The following is an 18,985-nucleotide window of genomic DNA, read 5'->3' as shown; positions in this document are numbered from 1 at the left end:
GACACAGGACTGGAAGGGACACTGAGCAAGTTCGCAGATGATGCAAAACTCACAGGAGCTGTTGACTCCCTCAAAGGCAGAGGGGACCTGCAGACAGATCTCGACAACCACCAACCATAGGAAGTTCAACAAGGGCAAGTGCCAAATTCTGCATCTCTGACAGGGCAACCCTACCTATGTGTATGGACTGGGCAATGAGAAGCTGGAGAGCAGCACTGCAGAAAGGGCCCTAGGGGTCCTGGTCTATGGCAAATTGAAGATGAGTCAGCAGTGCCCTGGCAGCCAGGAGGGCCAACCGTGTCCTGGGGGGCATCAGGCAAAGCATCACCAGCGGGGTGAGGGAGGGGATTGTCCTGCTCTTCTCTGACCTGGGGCAGCCTTACCTTGAATATTGTGGCAGTTTTGGTGTCTGCAATATAAGAAAGATGTTAAGCTGTTAGAGAGTGTCCAAAGGAGGGCAATGAGGATGGTGAAGGGCCTTGAGGGGAAGGCGTGTGAGGAGCAGCTGAGGGCACTTGGTGTGTTCAGCCTGGAGGAGACTGAGGGGAGACCTCACTGCAGTTACAACTTCCTGGTGAGGGGCAGAGGAGGGGCAGGCACTGATCTGTTCTCTGTGCTGACCAGTGACAGAACCCGAGGGAATGGCCTGAAGTTGTGTCAGGGGAGGTTTAGGTTGGATGTTAGAAGAAGGTTCTTCCCCCAGAGGGTGGCTGGGCACTGAACAGGCTCCCCAGGGCAGTGGTCACAGCACCAAGCCCTGACAGAGTACAAGAAGTGTTTGGACAACGCTCTCAGGCACATGGTGTGACTCTCAGGGCCAGAAGTTGGACTTTGGTAATCCTAGTGGGTCCCTTTCAACTTAGAATATTCCATGATTCTGCGACGATTAGCTCGTTTGAAATAGTGATACATTTCTGGCACGTGAACTTTACAACTCATATTCATGGTAGAAAGCTATGGCCAACATGGCCAACATCTCCGGCCAGCCAGTAAATTGTGGTTAGTTTGTATTTTGGACACTTGCATTAAACATTTGATCTCCAAATCCATCAATTTAGCCACCTAGAATAACAATTCAAACATTGCCCTTATTTGCACAATTATATAAAGTGAAAAAAACCACATTTTTTACCTTTGTGTAAAATAATGTTATACTGAGATCTAGGAAATGTACACAGGGAAATGTTCTGAGAATCAAGTGGAGTGGCAGCAGGCATGCTGAATAGTGGAGAAGGAAGAAACATCAGATTTCTGAAGGGTTAGTCAAACCACCCAATGGGCCATTGATCATCACTGCAACAATATCCCCAAACTAGATTGTGCTGAAATGCTCTTTCTCTTCTGGTAGGACATAAAATCCTGTACTTTTTTTCGGGGGAAAATTTTCTTGAGATGCAGTCCTATTGGAAGAATCTATTCATTTAAGACTAAACCTGAATGTCATAAGTATGTGAGAGAAAAATGTGGAATTATTCTTTCTGCCAAACAAAAATCAATGTTCGTACACTAGTAAAGTTTTGAGAATAGCCTCAAAAATTATATATTCATATTGATTCCTAATATAAACTAGGCCAATTTATTGCCAAGTTTCATTGCAATTTAATTGTAAATGATTCACTACTTACCAGAGAACAACGTTCCAGGTTTCATTTCTAAATTCTTCATTGCTTTAAATTCTTACTGTCTTGAAATAGATTTCTAAAAGTTTCAGATTCTTATTGCTTAAGGAGTACTTTTAAAATGAGGGCATATAATAGAGAGGGACAGCAGTTGTTCTTGTGTGCAATGAGCCTAAACCAGCAGGTAAACACTCTGAACTTTCTTATTGTTAAAGTCCTCTGCTTAAGTAATACACAACTGCTGTCTGAACCTGCTGAATGAATGTAACTGGTTGCAACTTCAGCACAATATAAAAGCCTTTTACTTTTCCTGTTCCTCCTGGGAAATGCCTACAGTGACCTCTAACTTTATGGAATCTGCACTGTAATCTTATCTTTGTGTACAAGAGAGGTAAAGTGAAAGAGAAATGTGTCAAAATCAACAGACTTGCACCCCAGCACTCAGCTTTTTTCAACTTTCAGCTGCAGACTCCTCATTAAGGACTAAACATTCTGCTGCCAGGCAGCTGGGCAGCAATGAGAGAAGGTGGCCAAGTAGTTCACAGCTTTCTGATCTTTTCTCCCAACCTCACTGTAGGAACCCAATGTTCAGTCTATTGCCATGTAAGAAAGGTTCTGCTAGTTGAGAAGAATCCCAAAACAACGACTTCCTCTTCTCTCTTCCCTTGGTATTTCCCAGCATACTCCCTGCCTGCAATTTTCAGCATAGATTTGACAGGTCTGGGCAGTAAAGCAGGTACAGAAGTCAAAACACTATCCCAGGTAGTCTCCAATGCATACTGTGTTTTATGATGTCCTGTGAACTCAGGGAGAATATTTTTCCCTTTACTGACATTTCTGTGCAGAGCACCAGGGGAACAAGTGATCTTAATGAAATGAGAGTCGGATCCTGAGGTGGTATGAATCAGTACACAACTCGCAGTGAATGAACCAAGAGAAGAATACAGTCGTCCAAATCTTATATTGCTTCAAATATTCCTCTGCTGCTTTCATTGTTCATAAACTGATCAAGCTGGGAAATTGAATAAAAAATATTTTAAAAGGCTACTCTAAAGCTAATAGGAATCTCGTGGGCTGGTATCTTTTTCCATACTCCCTTAGTTCTACAAAACTATCGCAGAAATCTCAAACTTGGGTTGTTTTTATGGGAGCTCAGTTTCCTCTCCCCCCATTCCCAGCCTTCTCACAAACACGAGTACAAAATGAGACTCCCAGAGTTCTTTCTCATACCTTCTGATAGAGCTGGTGATAAGTTTATCACATAGAGCTGGAGCTGCATTTTCTGGTTATGAATCATACTACTAGGCTTTACAGTAACAACTATAATGTCTCTTTCTCTCTTACTGGAAAAAGTACCAGATTAAACATATTGAATTTATCCCATTTCCAAGAATCTGACTAGATTTCAGACTGAAGTTTCTACCATAGTAAGTCTCTCCATATCTGTTGCCAAAACTTCAGCATTTGCTTGCACATTTCTCTTAAGCTGGAAATGAATCCTGAGCATGCAGCATCACCTTAAAATATGTTTCTGAGGTGTGGGCGGAATTTCAAGATCTGAAAATGAACAAATCATGGAAAATGTCTTGAAGCCAAAACATGATGATAGAATGACATAGTGACTGCATCATGATTTTTTTTTTCTGGTTAGAGCTGCCAGCGTTCACTCTTCTAGAGATTTGGTATGTGTTAAATAGAGCAAAACCCTAAAGCTTCAGTAAAGTTTTATCACTGATGTAAATTTCTCTTAGGAATTAATCATTCACGTTTTACTTTGAAATAAACCAGATTTTGATATAAAGTACAAGTATAGAAAAATTCTTTCAGTCTTAGCTTTCAATCGTTTCAGGAAAACTTACTCTAAATGGTCTACTTTTAATTCCCTGTCTGCAAGATTGAAGTTAGAGTAACTTGCAAGCTTCATGCTGGTAGTAGGTTGGCTCCAGCCAGCAATTAGGCTCACATCAGCCACTAATTCACTTCCCCACACCAGAAGAGGGAAGGAAATTGGAAAAGCAAAACAAAGAAAAAACTTGTGGGTCAATAGACTCTTTGAAAAGCAAAAAATGAACAAAAACTCAATGCACCCTAAAGTGATGCAAAGGAAATCACTCACCACCTTCCACCACCAAGCTGATGCCCAGCCAGTCCCTGAGTAATGGCTGCCCTGGAAATACTGCTGCCTACTGATTTTATTGGCAAGCATGATGTTATATGGCATGAAATATTCCTCTGGATACTCAGGGTCCACTGTCCCACTGTGTCCCTTGCCACTGCCCACTCCCAGCCTGCCCACTGCAGAGGGAGAGTGAGAAATAGAGAAAGCCCTGGTGCTGTGCAAGCACTGCTCAGTACTAAACCACTGGTGTGCTACCAAGACACTGTTTTGGTCAAAAATCTAAACTACAGCACCTAGAAAGAAAATTAGGCTCCTAAGAAGAAAATTATCTACATCCAGGCCAAACCCAGGACAATGCTTAAGGCACCACAAACACTAAGAATGACTTCTCCACTGCAATGTTTTCCTGTATTTTCAGTGCAATTACCTAACAACAACAAACTAAAAAACCTCTGTACTTATTTATGTGATTTGTGTGCTCCTGAATCACTGGTTTTATCTACTGAGAATAGCATTTCACTTGGAAAACTGCACATCCAGTGCAACTCCTGCCCGCCTAAAGACTTCATATTTCAAGCAGTCCAGGTACCACCCTTGATGAACAGAGAGGTAACAATCTCAACAGTCATTCATGTCACCAGGATGGTAAGGACTGGTGCCATCATGTCACCAGGATGGCACCAGGCCTTGGTGAAGGCTGTTCATGGTGTTCCCTCTGAAGTTTCAACTCTGGTGTGGTCCAGCTGTTCAGTAAGGTCCATGTGAGAACCATATTATGTATTCAGAAGTATTTCACTTGCAGGTAAAAACTCATTCAAATCAGTGCCAAAGCTTTTATTTGCCTCAGCAGAACCAGGACTCTACCACATGTTCCACCAAAATTCTGCCTGGTCTAAGTCATAGAATCACAGAGGCAAAGAATCACAGAACATTAAGGGGTTTAAAGGGACCTTAAAAGATCATCCAGTCCCAACCCCCTCTACCACATGCAGGGACACCTCTCACTGGACCAGGTCGCTCAAGGCCTTATCCAACCTGGCCCTGAACACTGCCAGGGCTGAGCCATCTCCAGCCTCCCTGGGCAACCTGTTCCAGTGTCTCACCACCCTCACAGTAAAGAATTTCTTCCTGAATATCTAACCTAAATTTCCCCTCTTTCAATTTGTACCCGTGACTCCTTGTTCTATCACTACAGTTCCTGATGAAAAATCCCTCCCCGGTTCCCTGTAGGCCCCCTTCAGATGCTGGGAGGTTGCTGTGAGGTCTCCACACATTTCTCATTTTAACCTTAATTTCCCTGCATCGTTCATTAGCATTCATAGTGTGGTAAGTGTTGTCTACATGCTTCACTTTCCCACTCAAAAGCAGGCTGCCTGTTCAAGCAGCAGAGCTTCAGACAGCAGTGAGATTGCCTGTAAAAACTGCAAGGAAAAGTCTAGACATTTCATGACTTTGTATTTTATGAACAAACTAGGAAACATGGAGATAAAAAGATCACTGGTCTGTCACCACAGAACATTGGTACTGTATCAATAGGAACTGACATTAGATCTATTGATTTTAAGACTACTTTTCCAATTTCCTTTCCTAAATACTGATTATGGGTTTTAGAGCAAAACTAGTGAGGAAAAGGAAAAAGAAAAGGAAAGGGAAGAGGAAAAGGAAAAAGAAAAGGAAAGGGAAGAGGAAGAGGAAAAGGGAAAAAGAAAAAAAAAAAGAAAAAATACTCAGCTAACATGAGACTGGACTATGTCAAAATTTTAAAGTTGCTTACAAGCACAAGATATATTATCTGAAATGCTTAAATAATTGATGGGCACTGCAACGACCATCCAAGGTGGAAGAGGGTAAGCATGTAACAGAATGCTGCCCACCTAAAACTGAACTGGGGGAAGAATCAAGCACGTCCCTTGGAACAATACTAAACTCTGGATATCTGTTCTCTTCATATATTTACTCCATATATTGGTGTTTGCAAAATTCAGCAGTGAATCCTTTTTACACTTTTATATGAAGACAGAGGCACATACAAGGACAAAATTGAGCCTTTTTTACTGTTTTCCTTTTTTTTCTTTCTAAGTAAGTGAATTTCTAAAAGTTAGGAGAACTTCTTGCTTCAACAAGGATCTCAGAATTTAGTCATATCCAGACCTTAAGCAAGCTTGTACTTTACATATGGACTACAGAGGAAATGGATACTTAGTTATAGTGCTTTGTCAGGCACCTTTTTAATGAAAAAGAAATCAGTGCTTTGTTCCTAAAAGTAAGGCAACAGTCTTTCAAAATCTCATCTTAAACTGACATAGAAATCCATGGTGAGAAGTCTTTATACTCTACCTTGATTTTATCAATTTTTGATTTCCTTCTGTTCTGGCTCTTTCCTTTTCTAACTTCTACCTCAATTTTTTATTTCCTTCTATTGTGACTCTTTCCTTTTCTAACTTCTACCTTATCTTTGATTTTCTGTCTCTTGCCTATAGCCACTCTTTTTTTTTTTTTTGGCTTAGATTCTCATTGCAGGAGATAAAAACCCAAGTGCAACTCAAAGCGTTAATTCAGAGTCTGACAGGATATTCACAGTCCACAGCTAGCCATGGTGGATTAATGTTCAAACTAATGTATAAACAGTTACAGAAAAAAAATAAAACAATGGTCCACAATATCAACTTGTGTTGAAGACCAATAAAGCTTAGTTAAGTCTGGTAAAAGATATGAGCATCTGTCTCAGACTGAGGGGAATTAGAAGATTATTAGGTGAAAGCAACTACAAGCAGCTAACAAATGCAGGGTATGGCCTCTTGAAAACCAAATTTCAGTCAAGCCCCTTGCACTGTGGCATTACATCCAGAACACAAACTTCTTAGAGACAATCTCATCCTCAGAGAAAAGCAACTACAACAATTAAAAAAATCATTAATAAAGTCACATTTTTATGTTTAAACAGTAAACTCTAAGTTCCACTCAATAAATATTCATAGCAATAAGCAGGTATAATAAGCACTAATTTTCATACATGATGCTGCAGCCAAACATCATATAAAGTATCCATATAAATTAAGAACTTCAAAAGTCTCTGAATTATACATTCTTTCTTTAAAAAGAAGTCATTTTTAGAGATAAATTGATGTTTTTCTTTTAATAAAGATTTTTTTTTTTTCTATTTGTAAACAGAGACCTTTTTCATAATTCAGAATAAAATTTAATCAGGCTATTACAGATGTATGTTTTCTTCCAGTGTTTTCTGAAAGATCACTATGTATTTGTATGTGCAGTATGACATACAAAGGGAGAAAGTCGAGAGTTCATTCCTATGATTATTTATCAGACACCCTTTTCTATTTCTTAAAAACTAATTAGAATACTTTGTCTACTGGGAAAAGGAATAATTGGACATATCTGCCCTCACTGTGCCATGTCACAAAGTGAAAAATCCTCACTAATGGTTCCTGAAACACCAATCTGAGGTAGGTGGCATTAGATGATTCACAGAAGACAACCATCTCTGTAGATTAATTATTTTTATTTTGTTCAGACTTGGCTGATTTATTTTGAACTAGTCATGGGGTAGTTAATAAATGTCATTCACTTCATTAAAAAACAAAGTTCTCATCTGTTGTAAATAGTAATCAAAGTACATGTAAGAGAGCAAAAGAAGTGCTGTCTGTAAAAGTGCTGTCTCTGCTTAGTAATACAAACCACCAGGAAATTAAGATTTAAAATGGTATATAGACTTTTCAAGGAATTGTGCCGAGCTTCACTTTCCTGATAATATGGAAAAACTTGCATTCATAGAGCAAAACAATAACAACAAAAAAAACCCACCCAACCCAAGCTCAATTCTGATATTCCAGGTGACTGTAGCCCAGCAGAGATGGGCTGCCACCACTTCCAGACTCAGGACTGAGGCAGGAATAGGTAGAAGAATTGTTAGTCTGGAATCACACCCAGCTTCAGGCACTGAGCTGCACAGGAAGATATGACATTAACTGGGTTTGGGGGTGAGGAAAAAGAGCTCAGGATCTCAGATAGTCTTCAAGTTCTTTTTCAAAGTAGAAGGATTTTTCTTGGTGTATTTACCTGGCATAATTCTCTAGTGAATAATACCTTTCTATCATTCACTGAAAAAAACAGCTCAGTCAAATCCTCTAGTACTACTGCTGTCTATCTAAAATGGGCCACTGGATCATTCAAAGTCTTTCCCTCAGACTTATCTTCTTTTATATTTTTTGAGACTTAGAGGGTCTACTATGTTCTACATTCTCGAGGAATTACCATTTAAGAACAATCAAGTCTCAAATTTGACCTATGAAACTAATATCTTAGTATCATATCTCTGAAGATACAAATGCATGACCAGAAGGTGTTTGCCTGGTGGTTTAGCAGCGACTGCACAGTTCACAAGAACCCAGTGGTTTGATTTTGACGCTTAATTCAAGCACCTAACACTCTCTTACAGCCATCTATAAACACCTTCACTGAAGAGATAGCTGAGGCTTTGAGAGATTTAAGGCCCAACACAAAAACTGAAAGTCATATGGAAGGCAGAAGTATACTGAGTTAATTGGACACAGGCTTTATTTGATGGCTTGCATGTGGAAGATAATTCCACAATACACGGCTTTAAAAGCTGAACTGACATGAATTTTCATCTCTCTCCTATCCTCACAATCTCATTTTTATCCCCACAAACAGTTCTGCCTCCTCTCTTCTGCCAAAACAATTGCTTTAGACCACATGATCCACTATAAGTAAGTTTCCTTATAGCCAGGGTTTAAAAGACTACTACTAATACTAGGTTTTTAAAGTTTTCCTTAAAATTAAACTCCGCTTGACTACCTTAGATGAGGGTGACTATCACACACTGGATTTTGATTACTCCAGAGTATTCAGTGTAGAATAGATTTACTTCACTATGCAAATCAGAACATTTCCCAAGTCTCATCTAACACTACCAGAAAGAAAGAACTGAGAAAAAATTACGTGCTCTTAGAATGCAGTCTTTTTCTTTGCTAGAAGGGGCTACTTGTTAAAAAAAAAAATTAAAAATCACTGTTTGTTGACCTTTTATCTCCTGCATGATAGTGGCAAAACATTTCTAACTCTTATGACTAATATAAAATACTTCCCAAAGCAAGGGACACTTCTCAGTTGCTTTAGTGAGAGCAAACTCTTTGTTTTGCTTTGCTAAAGAAAGCAAATTACCTGAGACTGGGCAGAACAATAGAATCATCCTCTCATTTCACGTGCAATAATATTTTGAGACTGCTTTTCTTCAGCATCTGAATAAACTCTGGTCAAATTTCTCATCCTACTTTTGGTACCCTCTTGGCATTGAAAAATCCATTTATTATTATAATGTTCCATTTTGGTGAGATTTTTTTCATATACATAAAGTATTTGAATAGATTTCTTAAAAGCATAACAATATTAGTAATGAAAAATATTATGAAATATGAATAAACTTGTTCTTACCTCTTTGTTCAAGGTTGCCTCCATACCTTGAATGCTTGTTTTCAGACTCTAAACATTAAGAGAGAGAGCACTTTGACAAATCAATAAGAAATGTGACTACCATATGATGAGAAAAATTTACCATGCCGTAAAAAGAGAAAATAAAAGCTGTATGACATTGTTACATACTGATGTCTTCTGCATATGAACCAGAAAACAAAAATTAAAACAATTTGCTTTAGATAAATTGTTTCAAATGACCGGTGCTAAAACATTAAGACGTTGTAAAAAAAGTAAAATAATTCAATAGAAAAACAACGTACTTGCTGTATAACTTTAATAACCTTAAGAAAAGAATCTTAATACTGACATTTTATTAGTCGTGCTTAGCACCTCAGGATTTACAGGTAGCCAACTTACATGGAATAAATACAAGGCCTAAATATTAAATCAGAAAGAAACAAAAATCTTGCAATAGTGAGCGTGAACCTCACATGAACACCAGATGAACAGCAGCTGTGTGCTGCCTTTGGGAGGAGCCTCTTCCATCATCTAATCTCTATTAGAAATCTCAACACAAAGGTGGCACACAGCTTTTACCCTAATTTTGTTACTTTAAAGGTAACTAAGTCAGTATAATTCTCTACCCTCTTGTAAATTTTGCCTCTGAGTTCAAAAGTTAACTGATTTTTTAGGTTCTCTTCTATAATTACTCTTTTTAATTCTTCTGCGCTTGATAGATTCATTTTGTCCTAAACTAAGCTAAAGCATTATGAAACATAACTTACAAAGGGTGTATTTCAATAAGACCTAATGTAAGAGTCTATTAGCATTCCTACTTCCATCAGATTTCTTTTCAGGCCCTACTCAGTCTCTGAGTGAGGTCTCTGGACAAGGTATTTGTACAAAAAGGTTGATTAGAAGCATGTTTAACACCCTATTATCATCTCCTGTTCCTTTTGCCTTTTGGACATCTCTATATTTTAATATAAATAAATGAATAAATCTAGTCTTTGAGAACTGGTTGCTGTGTGGTCTGAATCATGTTCCTTCCTACTGTAACTCCTCATGTCCTCTAATCACAAACTAAATCAAAAATGACAGACACCTCCATTTCTCAGGTCTTCGTGCCCCCAGAAGGCATTTAACAGTGTACAAAGGCAACAAAGGAAAACCATTTTGATAGAGCATCCCTGGGTTTAGTCCTCAAGGAACAAATAGGATTAGATACCTAGAAAACAGAATATCTCCCTAGAGCTGCCTTCCTATTTCTTCAGCTTTGCAGATTTACTGGCTGGATGCTGAAGCCAAAATTTATTTGTCTTCCAGTTTTTAACTGATGGACTGGAAAGGGGAGTTGGGGTGGGAACAAAAGGTGTTATAAGAATACTTTTAAGAGTATGACTCACATTATAAAGTGAATGGGGGCTGAGCAAAGAACATTAAAATAACCAAACCCAGGTTCTATAAAAATGTGAGTGCTCTTATCTCTTGTTAGCTTCAAGAAGAACTTAGGGTGCTTAGGCCCTAGAATAGTATCTCAGCTGTCATTAGGACATAGAGAACAAAGCAGTACCAGAAAAAAACTAAAACAGAGAGAGAAAAAGCAAGAAAATAATTCCTTCTCCATAAAAGCAGTCCTGTTAAAACAGACAAACAAACATCACAACACAAATCTATCAAAATAATTTGATTTTAAGCTTATACTGAAATTTGCTGCTCTACATTGGCTTCTGGGCTTCTTTTGACGTAATTGTAAAAAAAAAAAAGAAGCCTTTGGTTATTTACAGATGTACCTGAAAAGATCTCAGATAGTCTTCAAGTTCTTTTTCAAAGTAGAAGGATTTTTCTTGGTGTATTTACCTGACATAATTCTCTAGTGAATAATACCTTTCTATCATTCACTGAAAAACACAGCTCAGTCAAATCCTCTAGTACTACTGCTGTCTATGTAAAATGGGCCACTGGATCATTCAAAAAGTCTTTCCCTCAGACTTATCTTCTTTTATATTTTTTGAGACTTAGAGGGTCTACTATGTTCTACATTCTCGAAGAATTACCATTTAAGAACAATCAAGTCTCAAATTTGACCTATGAAACTAATGTCTTAGTATCATATCTCTAAAGATACAAATGCATGACCTCATCATAGACACACCAGAGCAGTCACTACTGGCAGATTCAGTTACCAGTGAAGTTTCTCAATTGTCTGTGCTCATTCCCTAGACGTACATGAGACTGACTCCCTTGTCCTCTCTCATGGAATTTTATTTATGCAAAGCAAATGTAACAGGTAGGGTTATCAAGTCATAAATTTCAATTAAGCCTTCTATTTTTTTTCTCAGTGAAAGCAGGGGTGCCCGCTCCTCTGTTCTGTCTCAGTTTTTGCTGGTGTACCACTCTCTGCTGGTTCATCTGTAAATAAATGCAGCAAAGATTTAGCATCACCTTCAGTTCAGTTGTAGGTGTAATTGCCATTGGAGGTGGTAGCCACTCTATGCAAGGGATAATTCTGGTGAAAAGTGGATGGCTTAGAAGACATTTTTATGCAAACATCAGAATGCTTCACATGCTCCAGAACAGCTGAAATACCTGCAAGAAACCAACCTCCACTACAGAGTCTGAATGTATCAGTAACTTATAGATCAGAAGGACAGCTGTCAGCTTTCTGGGCTGGAAACACTGTAGGTGTTATGGAAGCAAGAGAGCTGACCCAACCTGTATGTTGCTGGAATAAGGCATCCCATGGGTCCTGCTTCCTTAGGGTCCATCTGCCAGTGCTATATTTCAGGTGAAGGGTTTTAAATTTTGTTTCGTTATGTATTAACATCTAGCTATATAAACTTTCATATAGAAACACGTGCACGTATACCCAGAAAGACTTAAAAGCAAAATCACAAAAAAACCCTGCACCCTACTCAAAGCTATCTTTTTGTTGGTCGTGTACCAAGAAATCTCAGCCAAAAAATGTTATATGTATTGCTGGAGTTAATATAACCAACGGCAAAATTCCAAGAGCTGCATGCTAACACAGTAATACAGCAGATTAAAAAGGGAGGCTTCTGTCTTTGAAATTATTTTCCATGCTGTTCACAGTAAATGCAAGACATTGACCAAATTTCAAAAACATTTAGCATTTGATTACGTGAGCCACATAATTTGGGAAATGAAAACACCCACCACTCTGCTTCCTGTTTTTTGGGGAAGTGATCACTTTGTGGGTGAGACTTCAGAAAGACACTAATGCCCATCTAGAAAGGAGCAAGTGGAAGACAGAGATGCTGAGAGCCTGTGTGTCCCAATTATCACATCTGCTATGCCAATACACCTCTTACGAGCATCCACGTCATTTTATCTCAAATGGTCAGTGTTGTTCTATAGAAAACAGTGGGGGCTGTGACTTTTCTAGCAGCAGGAATGGTGTCCTGAGCAGGAATAGATGTGGGCTAGAAACAAAGACCCACGTGACCAAAATGACACAAAAGCTGATGAGCAACTGTAAATAGGAGCTCCAGGACAAGCTGGGTTTATGCCCATCAGTCCTGCATGCAACTGAAAAGCACAAAAATTCACACGAGGTTATTTCATCTTTGGTCTAAGTTTTCTTATTCATTTTTAAAATTAATATTTCAGTAGTTCAGTGGTTTGGTAATTGAAGAGCGAGGAGTGTTTGGATTATTCCACTGTAGACAGTTCTTTCCTAATGGACTAACTTTAATGATAATAAAAGCGAGTACTGCACATTTCTTTGAGCTTTGAGGAGAGAAAATCGTGGGCCAGAATTAAGCCATACTAGTACTTAAGTCCTTGTATTACAATATGTGACACGTGTTCATGTTGTCCTAAAACCAAAAGGAGTCAGGACTTTCCCTCAGTTTATCTGTTTGCAAATAGTTGCGATAGATGGGAAGTGTTCTGGAAAATAATACAAAACAAAAATTAAACCCAAAGCTTGTGAAGACTTTTAATAATATCGACCAGCAGCACTCAGCTTTATTTAAAAAACTCCTATTTCTCTGCTACTTTAAAGTGGAATTTAGCTTTCCTAGTTTCCTTCTTACACACTGCTATTTATGAATTTGATGTGGTAGTTGGCTTGACAGATGATAGGACTGTTTGCAAGTTACTCATGTTTGGATCCGTATGTGAAAACTTCTATCCTTTTTTTAAGCACTAACCTCATCTTGTTCTTTTTTATCTATTTTTTATTTTTTTTCTTTTAATGAAAGCAGAACTACCCCGGCTTTTTTTTTTTTCCTCTAATTAATCTTCCTTAAACATACGGCAGCAACTCAACGATTATAAACGACCCCTAAACTCTCTGTGTGTATTAAGGCCTAAAGCTAATCTCGTGGGGTTTTAAATTTAGCTTCATTTTTCTATAAAAAGTCTGACTACTGTAAAATTATTTTAAATGACTCTACGTGCTGCTGGAATGCTGTGTGTGGATCCGTGTGCACGCCGGGGCCAAGGACAGAGCCAGAACTGCGTATTTCTCATCCAAGGGAGAATACAGACAGCGAGAAAGATGTAGCACGGTATGTTCTTGTCAGAGATCACACACAAACTGCCTAAAACACAGCTTATGATCCTCCCACAATGGGATATTTTTACTACCCTTAATGACGCCAGGCAGGTGTTTACAGTTATGATGTATGTCCGTCTAAAGTTGGAATTAAGCACAGACACAAAATAGCAAAGCTTGACGCACTAGACCATGACATACTGTACGCACTGCAATTAAAATAAACTCTACTCCTGATCTTTTTTTCTTTTTCTTTTTTTTATGAGGAAACAAGAAAAGCTATGGAGATGCTTTCTGGTTTGTGGAAAGCTGCAAACTATTCTGAGAGGTGTAAAAAAATAATTTGCGGGATGAACTATATTTCTCTAAAACACCTTTTCAGTCTTGGCTCGCTCTTTGCCAGGTGATTTTGGAGGAGGAGGAAGGAAGGGAGCTTTCCATCTGTTGAGGTGTTAGGATTCTAAACACGTCCCTAAGTTAATTTTGACTCTTTAAAGTGTGAGATAAGTTAATATACTCTAAACCAATATATCATGTCAATCAACAGTGCTTTTCTCAATATCAGCCCACTCATTTCCGCCGCCTGCTTGCTGGCTCTAGAGGCTTCTTGCTCTAAAACTATGTTTCCCCTAAGAAATGAAATGTTCAGGGGGTATCAACAAATCATAGATGCCTCTAATAAAATAAACATGAATAGCATGAATGGAAATAGAGAGGCTGGCATTGTTTGTTCCCTTATTGTGTTTATGTAGCAATTTACCTAAATATTTGCAAACGTTCAGAAATACAAAGTAACACCTTTTTTTTTTTAAAAAAAAGCAGAAGGCAAAAAATATTATAAAGAAACATTATCTATTTTGTAAAATAACACTAAAATAGATACATCCCACAGTGGTTTTTTTCTGCATCTATTTCCAGTCTTTTCAAAACAGGCATAGAAGTCTCTGAAGTATATTAACGTTTGCCAGATACTATAAATCCAAAATATTTGGAATATTATATCATCATCCTGTCAGAATGTATGAGCAAACTTACTAAGTCTAGGTCTGCCTATTCCAACGTACTTTCCTGAAGGAATTGAAGAACTCATTGAATTGAGCATACAATGTTATGCTTTAAGAATCTAGAGACTTATAGAACCTTGAAGTTGTACCTGGACCATCAGGTTTAGTAGGAAATTCAGGAAACATAGTCCATAAATCTGCCTAATCCCTCTACATATTTGTTCTCTTCAGCGTTCTGTGATAATGGGTTCTACAAATATAAATAGTGCAAAAATCAATTTCTTCCATTAACTAGAAATTTATTTACAAACTAAAAATTTTAGTCAGTATATCAGTTTGCACATTTGCATACCCTTCTACCTTCTCTCCTACCTCTTCTCCAAGCTGCAAAAATGTAATTCATTATGGTTCACCTTACAGTCCATATGAAAGATATTCCATGCTTTTGATCAATCAAGGACTTTCTAGTTTTGCTAGGTTCTTTTCTTAAATTAATCAAACAAAATTGCATGCAGTATTCAAAATTTAAATTTACCAAATGACACAACTTTACAAACTGATTGATCCAGCAGTACATATTATTTTCCTGATTTGCTTTAAATTCCTCTGCTAGTAATACCTAATATTCTATATGCTTTTTGACCAGTGATGAACACTGGGCTAATTTTTTAGAGAACTATTAATAATTATTCCCAGTAGGAATTACCCAAGTAAAGGGTGGAAAAAGGAAGTGAGCATTAGTATAACACCAGAGAACATCTAGTTTATTACTGAAGTGTCAACTTAAGCATTTAAATAGCCGAAGATAAACAATACTTTCCAGTAAATATTGGTTTTTCACTTCTCCCCTCCCCATGTTTTAACATAAAAAGGAAAACCAACACTGCTCCCATCACCTCCCCATCCTACCCCATTCTCCCCCCTGAAAGCCAAGCAACCCTAATACTAATTTCAATATGAGCCTCTGATGCAGCAACGTCTTGGGGACATGTCTAACTTTCAGGATGAGTCACAACACTGTGACTCAGAATCAATAGTAATTTTAATGTGCAAAAAAAAATTAAAATGTCTCAAGATCCTTACTTAGTTAGCATCCTGTTTCACTAGGTACTGCCTTATGGTTTTCCCGGTAGGATGAACAGAAGCTCGGCTGCCTTGATAAAATGGTCATGGGAGAGAACTTTCCCCTGTGGAATCCATGGAGTCTTGAAACAGTGGAGATTTATATACACCCAAAGGTCAACAGACTCCACGCTGCTAGCAAGAAAATAATGCAGATTCTTTTCTTTGATCAAAAATGAAGCAGTACCCTAAAATAATTTGAAATAATCATATGAGTTTGCCCTATTTCTTTTTTGTTGCTTTCTACTGAACACGTACCTCTAAATTGTCAGCTTACCATCTGTTTCACATGATGAGTTCAAAGTTGTGTTCAGGTGCCCATTCTGTCTGTTTTCCCACTATTGCAAATTCCAGGCAAAAAATCCTATGCCATTGTCTCCAATGCATTCACAGTGAGACCCAAGGTTACAAACTGAAGCATGTAAATTTATGTTGTTGTTTTCTACCTTGTAGCAAGCAGAATATTCCTTCAAGTTTTAAAAATGTCACCATCTTCTGCTTGCACAAATGCAATATAGGAAATTTCACATACTCCCCAGGGACTAGCTTGGATTCCTACTGGAAAGGAACTGATATGAAGTTGATAGAGGTGACTGGCAAACCCTAATAATTATCAATCTGAAATTGAAGCATGGAAAGGAAATGCATATTATTGGAACTTACAAAGAAACAGATCCTAATTTAAAGTGTTTCCAGGCAGACCTGAAAATTGTTAATTTTTTTTGGGATGGGGACAGAGTATTTGGAATTCATTTATTTAGCACTTTAGAATATTGTTTTGCTTTTATTTATTTAAAGGAGATAAACATGTACATACATAAATATATTAGTAGAAAATATTATCTCTATTTTGACAGAGAAATGAGCATAGGCATGTGATCTAAACATAGAAGTATAAAATAATAATAGTAATAATAATAATAAGGGAGAGAAGAGGGGCAGGGAGAGTGATTTCCTTATCTCCTCCAGGAACAAAATAAGGCACTTAAATTTTTTAAGTCTGTAAAAGATATAGGTGAAAAGTTGCTTTACCAGCTTTCCTTATTCACCTTTAATATTATAAGTTTACCTAACTTGAGTCATTGAGTGGTTCCCTTCCATCCCCAGACTACTTGCACGGGACTCATCAACCATATTCATGATATTCATTTCATTGGTTTCAGCCTTCTAATTCAGGGAGGCAAAACAGACATTCCATAAACACTGATGGAAGATGTATAAAAAACAATGATGTAACCCATTACAACTTTGCTTTGGCATGGTTGCATTTTTGTGCTAAACCACAAAACTCCCCTTTTGTACAATAGTTCCTTCATTTGCCTCATGTAAAACTGGAACAGTATTGATATTATAGTACTAACTTGAACTACAAGTTCAGTAAGATGTAAACTGAGGTGAAGAAAGGAGAAAGGTCAGCCTGACAATTATATCTCACAGCCTATCTGCTTCTTGGTTATTTGAACATATTAAAACAATTATGTGTATATATATATATGTGTATACATACAGAAGTGTCTCTTATATGTGCTTCTCTATTTCCATCACCTATAATCTACTCTAAATGTCATGTTGACTGTTAAACTCAAATATATTTTGAGGAAGGCTTTGGTTCTCAACCATTCTTAGCTGAATAATACAGACATTTTTCTGACTGAAAGCAAATCTGATCACTCATGCTCACAAATTTACCCCTTATTGTTGTGTGTTTGTCTTGTTAATATTTAAATATGCTTTCCCACAATCATGTGGGGGGGGGAAAAAAGCTTTAAGCATTTAAATAAAGCCTTGTAAAAACAACTTCAAGTACCTTGTGATAGGAAAACACCAACAATCCAATTCTCCCTCTCTCTCTCTGACACACACACACAGTGCAACAAACTTAAAGCAACATCACACAGGGAAAACAAAATTTTGAAAATCTAGCAAGGACAAAAAGTAATCTTTCATGATCAGAAAATTATTTTTAGATGTTTAAAGAATTCTAGACATAGTGTTCCCTGTACAATTTTAAATTCAAACACTGAAGTTACAAAGGTAACTTTTGCTCATAATGCCATGCTGCAAGAATTCTACAAATGGTTCCTCAAAACCTCAAATACTTGTGCCCTTGTAAATTGGAAAGCAGGACCAGAGAGTAAACAGTAAAATGTTCTGTTTATGGAATAGAAAGAAATAAAACATCATAGAAATAACAGAAATAAAAGCTGAAGCTACCTGAAACACACCTTGTGATTACAGATGGAGTTTACACCTTCAAGAACTTCAGCATCAACAGCAGCTGTAAGCATATAGAACAAATATCTTATCAAATACGGCAAATGAGTGATTCACAGGCTAAATTTCATGTTACTTATTTCAAATTAAATCTAGGAAGTGTCACTGAAGTGAATAGAAGGCTGATCACAGACAACAAAAAGCTGGCCTACTACATAACGTTAAAAAAAGCATGGACATAAGATCACTCTAAACTAACGTGGTTGTCAAGCAATCCAAAGCTACAGTGTGAGTTCAAATATAAATTTCCTTGAATCTACTAGTGTATATGGGGCATTCAAATCACCAAAGACAGCATCTGACTTTGAAACACTCTCTCTCAGACAGAGTCCAGTTGGTTCTGATTTTTTATTTTTAATAAAACTTCTGTTGCTCAGCTTCGTCTTTGAACTTGGGTATTCATCTAATTTTGTTCCTATTTGTCCATTTTTTTAAATCAACAATGAAAATGTCCCACAGAACTTACGATCTCAAAAGAGCTCGACATTTTTCTTCCTTGCCTTTAAGATGTAATAAGAATTTTCCATTCCCTTGACTTCAAAGTGTGACTAGTTAAAGACTGATACAGTGATGGACTATTCAATGTTCACCATTCTTGGTTTCATGCACATCAGTTCAGCGGCAACAACCTTTGCTTTTGAAATCTAAGCACTTGAGAATTTCTGAAAGAAAATTAGAGCAATTATTACATTATCTTCCAGCACTCAGGCACAGAAGGAGCAGAGTTCATCATGAAAAGTGACTAAGTATAGCGATTAAATTAATTTTAATTCAACAGCATAGGACACATGCAACATCCAATATTAGAAAATACATAAACTATCTCTTTGCTTGTCTGTACAAAATTTACATAAACTAATATATGATAGAA

The 18,985-nt window shown here is 37.5% G+C and overlaps 1 long non-coding RNA gene across 1 annotated transcript in view; it reads right to left on the bottom strand.

Annotated features, from left to right (window-relative positions):
• Positions 1–18,676, bottom strand: part of LOC113978417 — a 110,154-nt gene extending 91,478 nt beyond the window's left edge. Inside the window, exons 1-2 of the long non-coding RNA XR_003537570.1 lie at positions 18,581–18,676; positions 18,066–18,118 (exon numbers count right to left, since the gene is read on the bottom strand). This is a non-coding gene — a long non-coding RNA (uncharacterized LOC113978417). The remainder of the gene's footprint in view (positions 1–18,065; positions 18,119–18,580) is intronic.
• Positions 18,677–18,985: the final 309 nt, after the last annotated feature.

This window comes from Neopelma chrysocephalum, unplaced genomic scaffold (genome assembly GCF_003984885.1).
Source record: "Neopelma chrysocephalum unplaced genomic scaffold, ASM398488v2 Primary Assembly neopelma1_323, whole genome shotgun sequence".
Classification (NCBI taxonomy): Eukaryota; Metazoa; Chordata; class Aves; order Passeriformes; family Pipridae; genus Neopelma; species Neopelma chrysocephalum.
This window is presented reverse-complemented; position numbering and strand designations above follow the sequence as displayed.